Source organism: Silene latifolia, chromosome Y (assembly GCF_048544455.1).
Source record: "Silene latifolia isolate original U9 population chromosome Y, ASM4854445v1, whole genome shotgun sequence".
Taxonomy (NCBI): domain Eukaryota; kingdom Viridiplantae; phylum Streptophyta; class Magnoliopsida; order Caryophyllales; family Caryophyllaceae; genus Silene; species Silene latifolia.
Genome location: NC_133538.1, coordinates 286,435,174 through 286,451,087, shown reverse-complemented (window position 1 = coordinate 286,451,087; position 15,914 = coordinate 286,435,174). Strand labels below are relative to the sequence as shown.

At 37.5% G+C, this 15,914-nt stretch overlaps 1 long non-coding RNA gene across 4 annotated transcripts; it reads right to left on the bottom strand.

The window, feature by feature from the left end:
- Window positions 1–898: 898 nt before the first annotated feature.
- LOC141634322 (uncharacterized) lies at window positions 899–4,228 on the bottom strand. 4 transcript variants are annotated; one of them, XR_012539045.1, is made up of 5 exons: window positions 3,976–4,228; window positions 3,626–3,882; window positions 3,221–3,320; window positions 2,883–2,968; window positions 899–2,269 (listed from the first exon to the last, which is right to left on the bottom strand). It is a non-coding gene; the product is annotated as an uncharacterized LOC141634322 (long non-coding RNA). The 4 variants fall into 4 exon arrangements; XR_012539046.1 differs by having other exon boundaries at window positions 3,717–3,882; XR_012539044.1 differs by having other exon boundaries at window positions 3,626–3,716.
- Window positions 4,229–15,914: the final 11,686 nt, after the last annotated feature.

The window sequence follows — 15,914 nt, the reverse complement described above, 5'->3', positions numbered from 1 at the left end:
TACAATTACAGCACTAGAGAAAATATGAGATCAGTCTCAAGGAATAAATTCCCTGAGACGAGAGACAAACTTAGAATAAAGCAACAGAATTACACCACCTCCCCGACAACGGCGTCAAAATTTGACACGGCTGTCGCAACCCTATCAAAAATAAACGAACTGGTCCCTAATAAATGTAGTAGAGGCAATCGGGTATCGAATTCATAGGGAGATGGGAAAATGTATGCTAAACTAAGTCTGTCTAATTAACCGTTCTTAGGGTTTTTGGATTGTTTATTCTAAACTACGGAAATGTAAAGGGAAGAGAAAAAAAGAAGAAAAAAAGATAAACTTTAAAGAGATTAACAAAGGAGAGAAATAGTTAGGACATTCAGTTCACCATGGCTTTCCAGGAGTCCAATCTAAGGTCATAGGTCAACATAAACTCGGTCTGCAGGGTAATGAAAAGGTCCTCTCGGTCCGCTCTTCGTCCTAAAACAATACTAGCTTAGCTTTCACCCTCACTAGCATGCCCTAATATTCACTGCAGGTCTTACCCCTTCCAATCTCTCGATCTAGGTCAAAGGTGTAATGATATTAACTAGCCAAATGCGTCGACTCAAACAACTAATTACAATTAAATGCAATGATAACAACACAAACCTAATTTACACCAAACCCTAATCACTTATTCATAATTCCTTAATAACCATGGCTCCCCTATGTCCTAGCAAATGAGTTTAGCTATGCATAATTGATATTGGGAGAATAATAACAAATACCATAACAATTGAATTGAACATCATAAATAAATTGCTAACAAAGACAAGAAAAAGACTAAAGAGAGAAGATTCAAGTAACGAGAAATAAAGATGCAATAATAAAATAGTGAAAGAATTAAGGATTAGAAATACCGATTACAGAGAAGTTCTAAAACAATCGAGAGTTAGGTCTCAAGAGTAGAGTTCTAAGAGAAAGAATGAGAGAGAAGAGAGGAAGAGACCCCCCATGACTGCCGTCACTTCTCCTATTTATTCCTACTTACCAAAGAATATCCGAAAATTAACTAAAGATTACATATCCGACTAAACTTCTCGATCGAGTAAAAATAAACTACTCGATCGAGAACAAAACTCAACAATCCTCTCGATCGAGTAACACCACTACTCGATCGAGGACTACAGCAAACACCCATCTCGATCGAACTCAGCAACAACTCGATCGACAATCTTCAGTAGCATAAAGCATCCGATCGACCAGTTTCAGCAGCCAACCTGGTCGATCGAGCTGTATTAGCACGGATGAACTCTTGAACACCTTCCGAAGCCACTTCACGCATCTCTAAGTGACAGATTCCAAGCTCCGATTGTTCTTTCTCCAAAATGCATGCAGATGGGACAGGTTCAGGCTCTATTTCGCTCCTTTCCAGTTCATACCTGCAATTAACACAAGACAAACCAAAGTAGACTATTCGGGGTCATTTGTAGCTAATCACTACGTAAAAAAAAAAACAGAAATAGGTGCAAATATAAGGTAAAAACCATATATAAAATACACGCATCATCTTAGGCGACAAAATGTTTCGTCACACAGTCCTGTTTTCATCGCCCAAACACTTGTGCAACGAAAATAAGGTCGTCGTGACTTCGTCGCCCTAGGCTCGACGCCCATTATAGTGTGTGCAACAAAGTTTGTTTTCGTTGCCCATTTATCACTTTGTGCAACGAATTTGAGTTGTCACTAAATGTGTGTTTTGAGCAACGAATTTTTTGTTGTTGCCCATAAAGACACTTTGGGCATCGAGTGAGTTTGTCGTCCTTAAACAATTTTTGTGCAACAAATTGTTTAAGATGACGTGCGTCGAAAGTTTCATAGCCCAGGTGTTATTGGTTATGGCAAATATATCCAATTTTAATCACGCAATAAATGCACGTCAATTTGTGGGTACCAATAATCGTAACCCATATTCTTTCGAACTAGTGAATTCCTTTTGGTAAAAAAGATGGTTTTTATAAAAACAAATATGGCATTAATGAGAATAAATACAATATGCTTCATATACAAATACAATCCACCCAAAATAAGTCTTAATGTACTAAAAATGAAGCCTTAAGAAGTTATTAAATTTACATCAACGTAGACTTCAGATAATAGGAGTTCGATGCTTGGGTAGTAGACCAAAAAGAACCTCATAATATGTCAATGCAACTCCAATATCATATTTGCGCAAAAAAATATCCGATAGATCCACAAAGAATTTGTGTCATGCCATTAGCATTAACGTCGTCTCCTGTATAATAAGACCTAAAATATTACACAAAGCACAAAGTTCGATAACGCATTAAACACTAGCACCTATGCCAAATTTGGGGAGTATTAGTTACTCTAGTGGGTCTTAAGATTCAATTGACACATGATATGAAAACATTAGACAATCAAAATCTAGTATGACCAAATAAGAATTTCAATAACATGAAACATCTAGGTAACAAAAGTTTAAGTGTCGTATATTACCAAGTTTCCCTAAACAAACACAGATATTTTGCAGCAATAAGACAACTACTAATGTGGTTTATTACCCGTCAAACAACGAAGAAAAATAATACCACCACATACAACAACATCTACTACGGAATTAAGAAAAGCATTACTTCGTAGATTTTTACAACTTGTGCAAATGTCAGTGAACAATTATTAGGCTCTCAAAATATGAGCACAAATACTCTTAGTTCATTGTTGTTTCCTTCGATTCCACATTGCTTTGATTACGGAAAACTTTGTTCCACCATGGTATTACATGGCAATCAAACATTGAATCTAATAAAGACCAGTTCAATTTTTCACATTTTATTTATAGTCAGAAGTTAGAACATAACCAAAAGATGTTGGCTAGTACTACTAACCATTTAATAACTGAAGTATGAGCCTCCATTTTGAACAAAACGCGCTACTGCAAAGGCCAAGTCTTCAACTGTCGCTCGCTAATAAACTGGACCACCAAATGTTGTATACATTCAATTCACAGCAAAAACACGTTATCAGAAATGACTCGTGAATGAAAATGTTACTCAAACAATTTATCACAAAAACTTAACGAGGCGGTCTCCCACTGGAGACCAGCCCTCTCATTAACCCTATAAAATAACTGAACAAAACACAAGGAAATTAACCTTTGTAGCCTTTAATGTTCCATATTCTATTCAGTGTTCCTTAAAATACCAAAAAAGGAGAGGTGACACACCCATTTAAATAGATATCCGTGGTGCTCTTCATGGACAGATACTCCCCTGCTTGCTCTGCTTATTTTGGATGCCAGCATGGAGCGGAAAAAAAACTGAAAACTGAAATTAAGGAATAACTACATCAAAACATGATTTAGACATATGATAATCTTACCATTACACCTTTTTAACCTTCAACAACAACAACAACAACAACAACAATAGCAAAGTATACTCTATATATCAGTCTCATAATTCGAGTATAGCTAACTTAGAAATTTGCCCAAATGGCGCCTAAGTTATCTGTGAAATAAAACTCTATTTCGAATCATCAATCGGCCCAATAATTTTTCAAAAGAAGTAAAATTTATTTGGGAGTTAGGGTTTCGAAAAATTAGGAATTTTTGCTAGTAGTCGACGGATACCTCGCATCAGTGAGCGACGACATCACTAGAACAGTGACTTCATACGACAACATTTCACGACAGCGTAAGCAGGGGAGAGAAGCCATGTTACCTACAAGATTGAAGGGACAACCAAACTAGATTTGAGTAACGCCGCCTTGACTGTCGTCCAAAACTTGATTTCTCCGCCTCATTTTGTGAATAATAAACAAAAAAGGGAAAAAAATTGGAAGGGACAACAATTGTGGTAGCCATACAAGTACACAGCAGCATACACACTAATAATTTCATAAATGGAGAAACTAATATTATTATTCAAACATCAATAAAAATAAATTTGGAAATAAAATGAACAAAAATGAAGAACTAACCTCCTAATTGATGCTTATTGATAAAGTAGTATACCGCCAATGATCCAAAATTGATTTCGTTGCCATAGAAGAGAAATTAGGGTTGAAGTGAAGAGTAACAATGATTCGGCATTAATTAACAATATGCTAATCGAAGACTTGGGCAGAGAAGATAAATTAGGGTTCTTCGCAAGAAGTAACTGATGCGTGTATTTTATATAGTCTTTCTAAGTTTTATTTGCACGCATTTTCATGTAATTTACGTAGTATTATGTTACAAATGTCCCCCGAATAGTATACTTTGTTTTTTTTGTGAGGGGAAAATGTCAATATATTACTCAAAAGCCAACATAAAGTCGGAAGCAATTACATCACTAATAGAGTCGGGGTACGAGTCCACCCAAACTCGGGTCGAGAAATCAAGTGGCATTAAGTGAGCTATGCTATGAGCCACTTCGTTTCCACTAATAGTATACTCCCTCTGTTCCAGTGATATGTTAACACTTCCTTTATTTTGTGAGGAGGAAATAAAGGAAGTGTAAACATATCAGTGGAACGGAGGGAGTACTTTGTTTTGTTTGGCTTTTATTGCAGGAATGTACCAAAGAAGTCGGAATTAGGGATGTCAATGGATCGGGTTCAGATCGGGTGAAGCCTCATCCGTCATCCATCCGTCCTTTTAAAATCTCATCCAACCCGTCCGTCATCCGTGAAACATATCATCCGTCATCCATCCATCCATCATCCATGGATGAAACGGGTGAATCGGGTGATAAACGGGTGTTGTGTTTTTATATATTTCAAGTTAAAAAAAATGATGATTTTTTTTTTCTCTACAAAAATAAAATTAGATAATTATTTAGTTTAACTTTCTAGTGGGTAGTTTCACAAAATATCTATATTGGAAGTAGACAAATATGAAAACTTAAATATTTTATATCTTAATAATGTATTATATGTAAAAAAAATTAAATAAATAGTAATAAAATCGGGTGATGGATGGATGTCGGGTGGATGGCGGGTGGAATTTCTTCATCCAACCCACCCATCATCCATTATCCGTTTCATCCGTCATCCATCCATCACCCCTTTAAGTCGGGTTTTCATCCATCTTTTAGGATCGGGTGAATCGGGTTTTGATGGATGCGGGTGAAATTGACATCCCTAGTCGGAATTGAGCCTTTTTAAGGTCCCCTTATCTTGCATTTACGAAGATGGAAGAACTGGAGCAAGATTTCCTTTGCCTCGGGAAGCGTGAACTGGTCTCGGAAGCTAAATCAATGAAGCGAAGAGCTGGTTCAGTAGTGATTGACTCGATCGAAGCCTTTTGTTAGCCAATCTGTTCGATCGAGTACTTATGGATGCAGAGAAGACCTCGATCGAGACCCTGTTGTTCTCGATCGAGAGGTGGTATTTTAGAGGTCCTCGATCGAGTATATTAAGTACTCGATCGAGAGGTTTTGCTGGAAGATTGTTCGATCGAGGAGTCTGAAAGTACGAGATCGAGCACTTTGTTATCTGATGCGAGATTTTCTCGTATAATCTTATTTACTTAGTATCCTAGTTTTGTTTTTAGGTTAAATAAGTATCTCGCCTATATAAAGGAGGGACTTGATTAGGTTTAAACAGGAGATTATCTGACACTTTTACTCTTAATCATTCAGTAGACACATTTCCTCTCATGTTCGACGTTCATATTTCCGGATCTTAATTTTTGTAATCTCTCTTTACTCTCTTTATTTAATTTATTTCCCTTTTGCATACTTTATTTTGTTGTCTTGAATTTCTGCTTTATTATTATTGTTATTAGTTTATGCAATTTCTTCTTATTAATCTCTATATCATGCAATTGGATCCTTCTTCACTAGGAACAATAAACATGATTTGGAGACCTTAGTGTATAACAGACTTGATAGATGCTTAATTAATGATGACTGGTTGAATGTGTTTCCTGAGGCTTATGCTTACTTCATGCCTGAGGGATACTTTGATCACTTTCCCTATGTTGTCTACCTCTAGCTTCAAGTATTTCAACATGTGGAGACTTGATCCCAGCTTTAAACAAGTGATTAGTGAGGGTTGGCAAAAAGACTTTCAGGGGACTCAGATGTTCCAGCATGTTTGTTGTAATAGTCCGTATTTATGAGTCTTTGGGTACTCTATCGAGTAGGCCTTACTCTGTCGAGTAAGGGTGAGTTGCGTTTTAAAATAGTTTCTGACCTGTTGGGTACTCGATCGAGTAACTAGGATACTCGATCGAGTAAGGGGGGCACTCGATCGAGTACCTTAGCTACTCGATCGAGTAGCTCGGTTAGCGGGTGATAATTCGATGGGTTTTGTTAATAACACGGATTAATATATAAATCTTTCCGTCACTTTCATAATACACTTTTACAAACCTAATAACATTAAAAGGGAGATTCAAGTTACGTTCTTCGCATTCATCCGTGTTGTTGACAAATCCCGGAGCTTGAGAGGTCGGATTCCATCGTTCTTTATACCTTTGTGATCCTTGCGTTGAGGGTAAGATTTACATACCAATTTTATAGTATTTCGTCAAGTTTCGTTAAACCCTAATTTTGGGATTGGGGGTTTTGTGTTAGTTTTGTGATTGTTAGTAATTACGTGATTATATGTTAGGAGGAGGATTCGTAGAAAAGGATTTTTGATACAAATTGAGAGACCGTCGATTGTGTTCTTTGTTCCGGTAGGATTTCCTACTCAGCATTAGTCCCATAATGGGATGATTGTTGATGTGTTGTGATTGGTTGTTTGATATAGTAATTGTATTGTGATTGTGATTGTGATCGTTGTCTATCGTTCGCGAGGCGTGGCCTCCGAGCGAGGTCACTTGGGGAGTGGTTTCACGCCCTAGTTTCGCCTTCTGTGGAACCCGCCACCGAAGGGATGTGCACATTAATGGACAGGGTTATCGCTCATTATGAGGAGCGGGGATTTGGTGGGTACGGCCGCGGTCCCCCATCGGCGGGATCGGTCCAAAGGACGATCGGTGATTGAGATTGTTGGAATTGGTGTGGTTGTGTGTGTGACTTAAGCGTCTGCTTTTTCTTATTGTTGATATATTGAGTTGTGTGATTAGTACTGACCCCGTTTAAATGTTTTAAAAAATGTGGTGATCCATTCGGGGTGGTGAGCGATTATTGAGCGGTATGATATGACTCGTATGGGATAGCTGGGATGAGTCATCACGTGGCAGTTAGAAGTCTTCCGCTGTGTCAGACGATGTTTTATAGCTTTGATAGTTTTAGCAGTAGACCGTCTGACGATCTTGTATTTATTTTTATCAGTTTGGTATTGCTATATAATCACTTTAAACTTTATTTACTTTTAAAGTTGTTTCGTTATTGTCTTATGAATATCATGCCTCGGGTAACCGAGATGGTGGCATCCTTATACCTGAGTGGTCCTGGTAAGGCACTTGGAGTATGAGGGTGTTACAAATGGTATCAGAGCGACGATCCTGAAACCTGTAACCAATTAATCCAATTAATATAGGGAGTCAATTAAAATGAAACCGGGGTAAAGGTTGTAGGAGCTAATGCAAAGACTTGGGAGACGTCCTAAAGTCGCGAACTCGCCCTACAATTTTGAACCGGTCACCATGGGATATGAGTCGGGATCGCTATGTGTTTATCCTGTGAATTGTGTACTTATATGGTGATGTGTGGCATGAATCAGTGGATGTATGTATGTGGAGAATGGGGAATGTGTAGAAAAGATGGTGATGATGTGATTTCGTATGTTGTTGATTGAAAGCATGTTGCATGATAGTTGGTTTACAATGTTGGTTGGAATTGTTAGAAAAGTGTATGAGAATGATGAGTAATGTGTTGGAAATGGATGAATTGATTGGAAAAGATGGGGTAGCAATTGCATAAGAATATGAATTTTGTGATTATGAATATGTTTAAGTGACGAAGTGTATTTGTAATGTTGTTGTATTAGTAACATGGAAATAGGATTTGTTATGTATGAGAATGTTGTGTTACGAAAAGTTATAAAATTTAAAGTATGCGGTTAGTACATGACTAATGAGTTAAATAATATATGTGCATGATGGATGTTGTTGCTTGATTTTTGAAAATAGTAACATATAATTATGAATACTGGTTTTATGAGTTTTTGACTGGTTTTGTGTGCTTGGTTGTTGTTTAAGTTGTTTGGAAGTAAAATCAAGTAGTTGTGTTTTTTTCGATTATAAAGAGGTTGTCTTTAAACTGTTATAACTTGAGATGCATAAATGATTTTGATGTGATTCCAATTGGAGGTGACAGCTTGTCCTTTTACGATTCTAACGATAGGTCACACGCCCAAAACGACCAAGTAATGAGTGAGTTATGACTGTTTTACGAAAACTGGACAGTGCTGAGAATTGGGGTACTCGATCGAGTAACTAGGATACTCGATCGAGTAATGGGGCACTCGATCGAGTACCTTAGCTACTCGATCGAGTAGCACTGGTGATTTGTTTTACGTGCTTATGATCTTCACCTACTCGATCGAGTAAGTCCGCCTGTACTCGATCTAGTGACCCCTGTTTTGGGTCATATGCTTATCTTTTGACATTCGTTGCATACTATGTTTAATTCAAAGTTGTTATTTTACTTCTTTATGCATTGTTTTACATGTAAGTTGGTCTTGATACGTAAGTTACCCAATCTTATGGGGTGGTGAGTAGCACCTTATGGTGAGTATGAGTTTGGTGGGAGGAGATGAGCTATATGTGGTTGTGCTGGGAAGTGGAAAAAGAAAAAGAATATTGATGAGCTGATTGAGGCAGGGTGCAAGTTTTGGTGAGACGTGGTGAGTGATTTATTCGCGAAATTGAGTGATGTAAAAGTAAGTGAAAGTGGGTAAGGGATGATGTGGGTCTAAGGAACGGGAGAATGAAAAGATTGAAAGGAAGGTTTGGATAGTGGCAACTTGAGATGTGTAAAGAATTATGGAGTGAGATGGTTAGGAGTCGTGTGGGTTAAGAATATACACAGTGAAAGTTCGTTTTAAAGTGGTTGAGAAGAGTAGTATATAGTGAACTTTATGGAGACATGTTGCGAGGTGGATTTGTAGACAGTGAGTGAGTTTGGGAGATTTGGTTTATTAAGAGGTGAAACTACGTGTGATTTCTTTGGGCATTTAACGGCATGAAATGAAGTTGTTTAAACAGTGAACGTTGATTTTATGGATAGGTTAGTGACAAGTGTGAGCGATAGCATAATAAGAGAAGATCCATGGTAAGAAAGAGTGAGATGATATCGACATGAAATAATGGGATTTGAGCTTTGGCGGAATGAGAAGGTAACCGGGCACTAAAGAATTAGATAGAAGTAATAAGGAGTTGAGCTATTAAATGGTATTGTTGAATGTGAAGAGAAAAGAAGAGTAAAAAGTAAGCTAAGGAAAATTTTCACCGGAGTTATGTGATATAAAGGTAAGGAATCATCGAAATGTGTGATATTATCATGAGGATGTTAGTTAATGGTTATATGGGAGCTTCAGGACAACATGATTAATAATGAGTTTTGAGGAATTAAGGGAGTAAGAAGTTGGTAGAATATCTGCACGATATGAGAGTTTTGGTGGAAGGTTAGATGACGATACAATTAAGATAGTATTGGGAATAACGTTGAGGTAATTTTGTTGATGGGTTTGTTGTTCTTTATTTGGGGATGTTAACCAAAGATAGGAGAAAAACCGTGTTGTTTTGATATGAGTGTAAGAGGTTGGATATACGAGCAGTGGTGGTATTGTGGTGTTGTCACTAGTGGTTAAGGGTGATGATAGATAAGAAAGACAACAGTCCTAGAGAGGTTGATTTTACAAAGGCCGGATTGATATGTATGGTTGTAAGGGAGTATAAGATGTGGTTATATGAGGCGAGCGCTAGTGGTTGAATATTAGTGGTATGGCATGAGATGATGGTCCTCTGGGAGATATTGAGAACATGGTGAAGGTGGCTAAATTGGCTCTTTACAAACTTCAGAAAGAGCTTATCTCTAACCCTATGGATCCTATCATGGTGAGTGCTGCCAAAGATCTTTCTGATGAGCTCTTGCAATTGCAAACAACCCTGCCATATGTTTATGGAACATAAGGCTAAAGTGGATTGGACTAACATGGGGGATGATAATACCCATTATTTCCACTCTCAGTTGAAACATAGAAGAGCTAAGAACAAAGTGATTCAAATTAATGATTATTCTGGGAAACTTTGTACTTCTGGTTCTGATATCCAACAAGCCTTCATGGATAATTACAAGGGATTGTTAGGGAGCACTAAAACTGTTGATGCTGTTTGTGATTCTATTATTTCTTCTGGAGCTGTTTTTAATGATGCTCATTGATGCGTGCATTTTATATAGGTATTTCGTACTTCATTTGCACGCATTTCTATGCATTTTTTGTAGTGTTTAGCTACAAATGTCCCCCGAATTGTCTACTTTGGTTTCTCTTGTCTTATTTGCAGGAATGAACCAAATAGGAGCATAATAAAGATTAATACCTGTCCTTATGCAAGCATTTAGGAGATTAGTTGAGTCGGAGCCTTAAGACTACTATTTTGAGATGCGCAAAGAAGTAAGTTAGCTAGGCGAGCAAAGGAAGAACTTCAAATTACTAGTACCTACTTTGAAGAGTCATATCTAGAGTTCTACAACATATTTTCAGATGATTCCAATTGGATATGAAATCTTGTCCTCTTAGCTTTCCAACGCCACCGGAAACGCCCTGTTTTCCCAAGTAACGAAAAATGGCAGCCATTTGAAGTTCAGTGCGCGAAGCAGGAATTGTGCGCTGGAAAGTACTCGATCGAGTACAATTGTGTTTGATCGACTTCTTTTTCTACTCGATCGAGTAGTGCCTATTTAATAAGTGTTCTATCGAGTAACTAAAGTACTCAATCGAGAGGTTTTAGCTTGTATTTGCTCGATCGAGTGATATAAAAGTCCTCGATCGAGTATTTAGCTATCATACTCGGGATTTTTATCCCGTGATAGGTTTAGTTTTGTTAATTTTCACTTCCCTATATAAGGGAATCGTAACTAGGTTAATAGGGAGTTCTTCTTTTACCTTTTAATACTTCTCTTAATCAACTTTTCTCTCTTAATCTCTCTTCAGTGTAACTTTTCTCTCTTGATCTCTTGCTTGGATTTTGGTTTGTTCTCTACGCCGAAATTGCTTGAGATTGTAATCCCTCTTCTCCTTTTAATCTTAATCTCGTTATTTGTTACTTTAATTACTTGTTATTCTCTTAATTAATTTTTGCCCTAATTTGTTTTATGCTTAATCATTATTATTTCATCATGCTTTCTATTATTAGTTCATTCATTGTTATTAATATTGACAACATTAGTAATATGAGTAACTAAACTCTTTCATGTCGGGATTAGGGGATCTATGGTAGGATTGTGACGATGTAACGAATAGACTAAACGGTTTACTTGTGAGAATCTGTCCCCATAGCAATATAATTGTATCACCAATTTAGTCGAATGCATGCTTCTAAATTACATTAATCTGGTTAATTTCGTTCCTGGATCGGAAGATTGGAATGAACAGACCTGCTATGAATAGTAGACTACCCTAATGAGGACGGAAGTTAAGTTAGCGGAAATCTAGGATAGAAAGTGGACCGGAAGGACCTTTCCTGTATCCTTCTCATAGTAGATTGTCTAGGCTATTTTTAGCTGAGTCGATAGACTACCATGGTGAACCGAAATCCTGACATATCTCTTTTATCTGATCACTTTTATCACTTTTTCTCGCTTTACTACTCTTACTTTATTTCTCTTACCCTTAAACCTTTAGTAGTTTAGAAAACCAAATTCAAAACCCCATTGTGACTTAGATAGACGGACTTACAGATAGATACCTTGCCTCCCTGTGGAGATCGACCCAACTTCCCTAGCTATATTAGTTAGAGCCAGTTGGTTATTTTTGATAGGTATACGACTGCCCTGTCAAATTTTGGCGCTGTTGCCGGGGAGGCAGCGCAGTTTTATCTGTTTTTATTTAGTCTATTTCTTGTCTTAAGGAACCTCGGTTCCTTGAGACTGTTCTCATGTCTTTCGTTCTTGACTTTCCGCGGAGAGAGAACGAAAGTTTTGTTTCTTATATAGACAGGTGGGAGGAGTGGCTCGAACCAAGACGAGGAATGCTTTCGGGACTCCAAATATGCCAGTCTATCATCCGGGAAATTAATGCCCCTACGCGAGCATACCTCGAGGCTAATGGTAAGTGGGATTTCGAAGGAATCCCCGTAAAAGAGGTATTGGAATTTTTTGAATGGTTTGCTACTGAAACTCTTAAACCCAATTTTCTCTCTTCATGTTAACTCAGATGAGGGGATGGGTGAGACTTTGGAAACCGTTTTAGGAAATACTGACGGAGAAATAGAGGAGACCATTAGCGTGGTTGATAATCCCTTTTATAAGGATAATTTAGAACCCCTCTATGATTTTTGCACAGATAGTGAGGACGACTGGGAATGTGTCTTTGAGAACTTCCCTACTGACGAGTCCGGCCCTAAGGAGAGTGAGGAGAAAAATTTTGATAGTCTTGAGGTTAAATGGGATAGTTATGACAATATTATGGATGAACTTATTATTGAGGACCCAATTGACCCAATTGACTTTACTGTCCCTTGCATTTGGGATGAATACCCACCTTCTCCTTTCTCCTTTAGAAGACCAGATTCCTCCACCTTACAATATAAACCCGTCAGTGCATCTGGATTATACTCGCGTTATTTTTGAGTCAAATGCTCATGAGCTCTCCTATTTTCCACTCGCGGTTAATTTGAGCTTCTATATTCCGCCCTTAGCTGGAGGGAGGAATAATTTTGTGGATGTTTTAAGGAGCTGTCATAGGAAATTTGTTAGACTTGAATGCTATTTCATTTTAATTTCCTATGTTATTACTATTTTATGGTGCTTCTTACAGTTTTGTGTAGCACATGCGCAGTTATTTGATCGGCTGCTGCGTGCTTTGAGCTGTTTTGATTGGGCTTAATTGAAATGGCTGGATGAAGAAAAGATGGTCGAGCTGGGACCTTTCTGAAACTAGCGCTGTCCGGGAGGCAACCCGGAGTTTTAAATTTTTAGTTGATTTTCTTTTAAGTTTCTGTTCCGTTTGTAATAATTGGTTTTTAAACCATAGACTGGAATATTTAGCTTGTTTTGTTAGTTTCGCGGGCTGTTTATTGCATCTTTGCAGGAATCTAACGTGGATGGCTCGATCAAGTGTTTTTTTATACTCGATCGTACCCTTTTGCTGCTGATTTCACTCGATCGAACATATCTTCTCCTCGATCGAGTGCCTGCAAAAAAGGGTCTTTTGATCGAGAGCCCTATTTCCTCGATTGAACTACTTAGATGCCCAGTTCACTCGATCGATCATTGTGCCCTTTCGATCGAGTACTTCCGTTTTGATTCGCTTCCTGTGACGCCACTGTGAAGCTGTTTGTGACCTCCCGTGTTGCTGGCTGGTTTGGGGAGGTCCCTTCTTTGCGTATTCTTGTGAGTTTTCCGCATCTCCACTCTCTCCTTTTTAGTTTGCATTTCCTTTCCTTATTTTTGGGTACAATGAGGGCATTGTACGATTTGGTTTGGGGAGGTTATGCATCCATATTTGTGTCTGCATTTATGTTTTTATTGCATTTCTGTTATCACGTTTAATTTCTGTATGCATTGTTGTTCATTTTCATAAAATTCAAAAATCTCATAAAAAACAAAAAATTCGAAAAAAATAAAAAATTTCACGTTTATTTTAGCATATAGGTTGAGTCGGAACAGTAGATTTCAATGATGAAATTGCACTGCAATTGTCTTTTTGCTTAAACCTTGCATTAAACTAATTAGTTTTTTAGCTTTGTCATTTTGCATATCTACGAGTTAATGTTAAAATTAAGCTGAACGAATAGACTTGACTTGACAATTTTGACAAGCTGCTTATAATTTCTAAGATTTAGGGTCGTATAAACTGGTGACATTCATGACCAGTTTACATAGGAATTGAGAGTAGTACTCCTTGCATAACATGTTTATCATTTTTGCACATTTATGAAATTCAATTTCTTGTCAATTGCATACATTCGGGTTTGTGGTCGGTGTCACATGCAGGGAGGTGCTTACAATTTTCCTTTCTTTCATTTTTACCCATTTAGCTCTACTTTAGCCAAATATAGCCTTTTTGACCCATTTGCTACACCCAAAATTTAGCCTGTCAGTCAAGCTAGTTTAGTGTGACTATTGTGGTATATTATTCATCGTTGTGAGTTTGGCTCATTTTCATTGTGCGGAGTTGGTAGAAAAAGAAAGAATGAGGAAAAGAAGAGACGTGAAAAAGAAAAAAAAAAGAAAAAAATTTGAAAAAAAAAGAAAGAAAACGTGAACTGGGGAAAGAAAAGAAAAAAAATGAAAAAATGAAAAAAAAGATGTTGAGTTAGTTTGAGAAATAGAAGATCGGATGCGCTTATTTCTATCTTGTGGCGGTCTTAATCCTCTATTTTATTCATATCTTTTTGTATTGGGTACTAAGATGAGTGCCAATGAAGGGCACTTGAGCTTTGTTTTCTAGACAGTTGAGATTCGGATGGTTTTATGTGGTCCTGTTTAGGTGCTAGCTTGACCCTTTACCTCCACATTTCCATAATTTATTTTGCCTATTCTCGCATGTAGCCTCACTTTCCCATGTCTTTTGTAAGCCCTAGGCTGTAACAGACATTGTTGGTTGGAATGTATGTATGGTACTAGAATCGTCTATCATTTTTGTTGCATGCATGTTATGTAGGTCGTAGTTTAGGTGAGTAACTGTTTTTCTCTTCTTCTCTTACACATATACTTTCACCGTTTGCTTCATGAGAGAAGAGTGACCCGTGAGAGTCTGATTTTGATGGTCTTGCAAGGTCGATAGTTCAGCTTTATTATAAACATCCTACAACTCGTTTGCATTTGACATTTTTGCTATAAGTATGAGTTTGTTGCATTAAATTGGTTTAAGTGGACAATTTGTAGCTAGCTCTGAGTTTTCTTTTCCGTTCCATTAGTTTGCATTTAATTTGCTTGGGGGCAAACAAAGGTTTGGCTTGGGGAGATTTGATGCGTGCATTTTATATAGGTATTTCGTATTTCATTTGCACGCATTTCTATGCATTTTGTGTAGTGTTTAGCTACAAATGTCCACCGAATTGTCTACTTTGGTTTCTCTTGTCTTATTTGCAGGAATGAACCAAATAGGAGCATAATCAAGCTTAATACCTGTCCTTATGCATGCATTTAGGAGATTAGTTGAGTCGAAGCCTTAAGACTACTATTTTGAGATGTGCAAAGAAGTAAGTTAGCTAGGCGAGCAAAGGAAGAACTTCAAATTACTAGTGCCTACTTTGAAGAGTCATATCTAGAGTTCTACAACATATTTTCAGGTGATTCCAATTGGAGATGAAAGCTTGTCCTCTTATCTTTCCAACGTCACTAGAAACGCCCTGTTTGCCCAAGTAACAAAGAAATGGCTGCCATTTGAAGTTCAGTGCGCGAAGCAGGAATTGAGCGCTGGAAAGTACTCGATCGAGTACAATTGTGTTTGATCGACTCCTTTTTCTACTCGATCGAGTAGTGCCTATTTAATAAGTGTTTGATAGAGTACCTAAAGTACTCGATCGAGAGGTTTTAGCTTGGGATTTGCTCGATCGAGTGATATAAAAGTCCTCGATCGAGTATTTAGCTATTATACTCGGGATTTTTATCCCGTGATAGGTTTAGTTTTGTTAATTTTCACTTTCCTATATAAGGGAGTCGTAACTAGGTTAATAGGGACTTCTTCTTTTACCTTTTAATACTTCGCTTAATCAACTTTTCTCTCTTAATCTCTCTTCACTGTAACTTTTCTATCTTGATCTCTTGCTTGGATTTTGGTTTGTTCTCTACGCTGGAATTGCTTGAGATTGT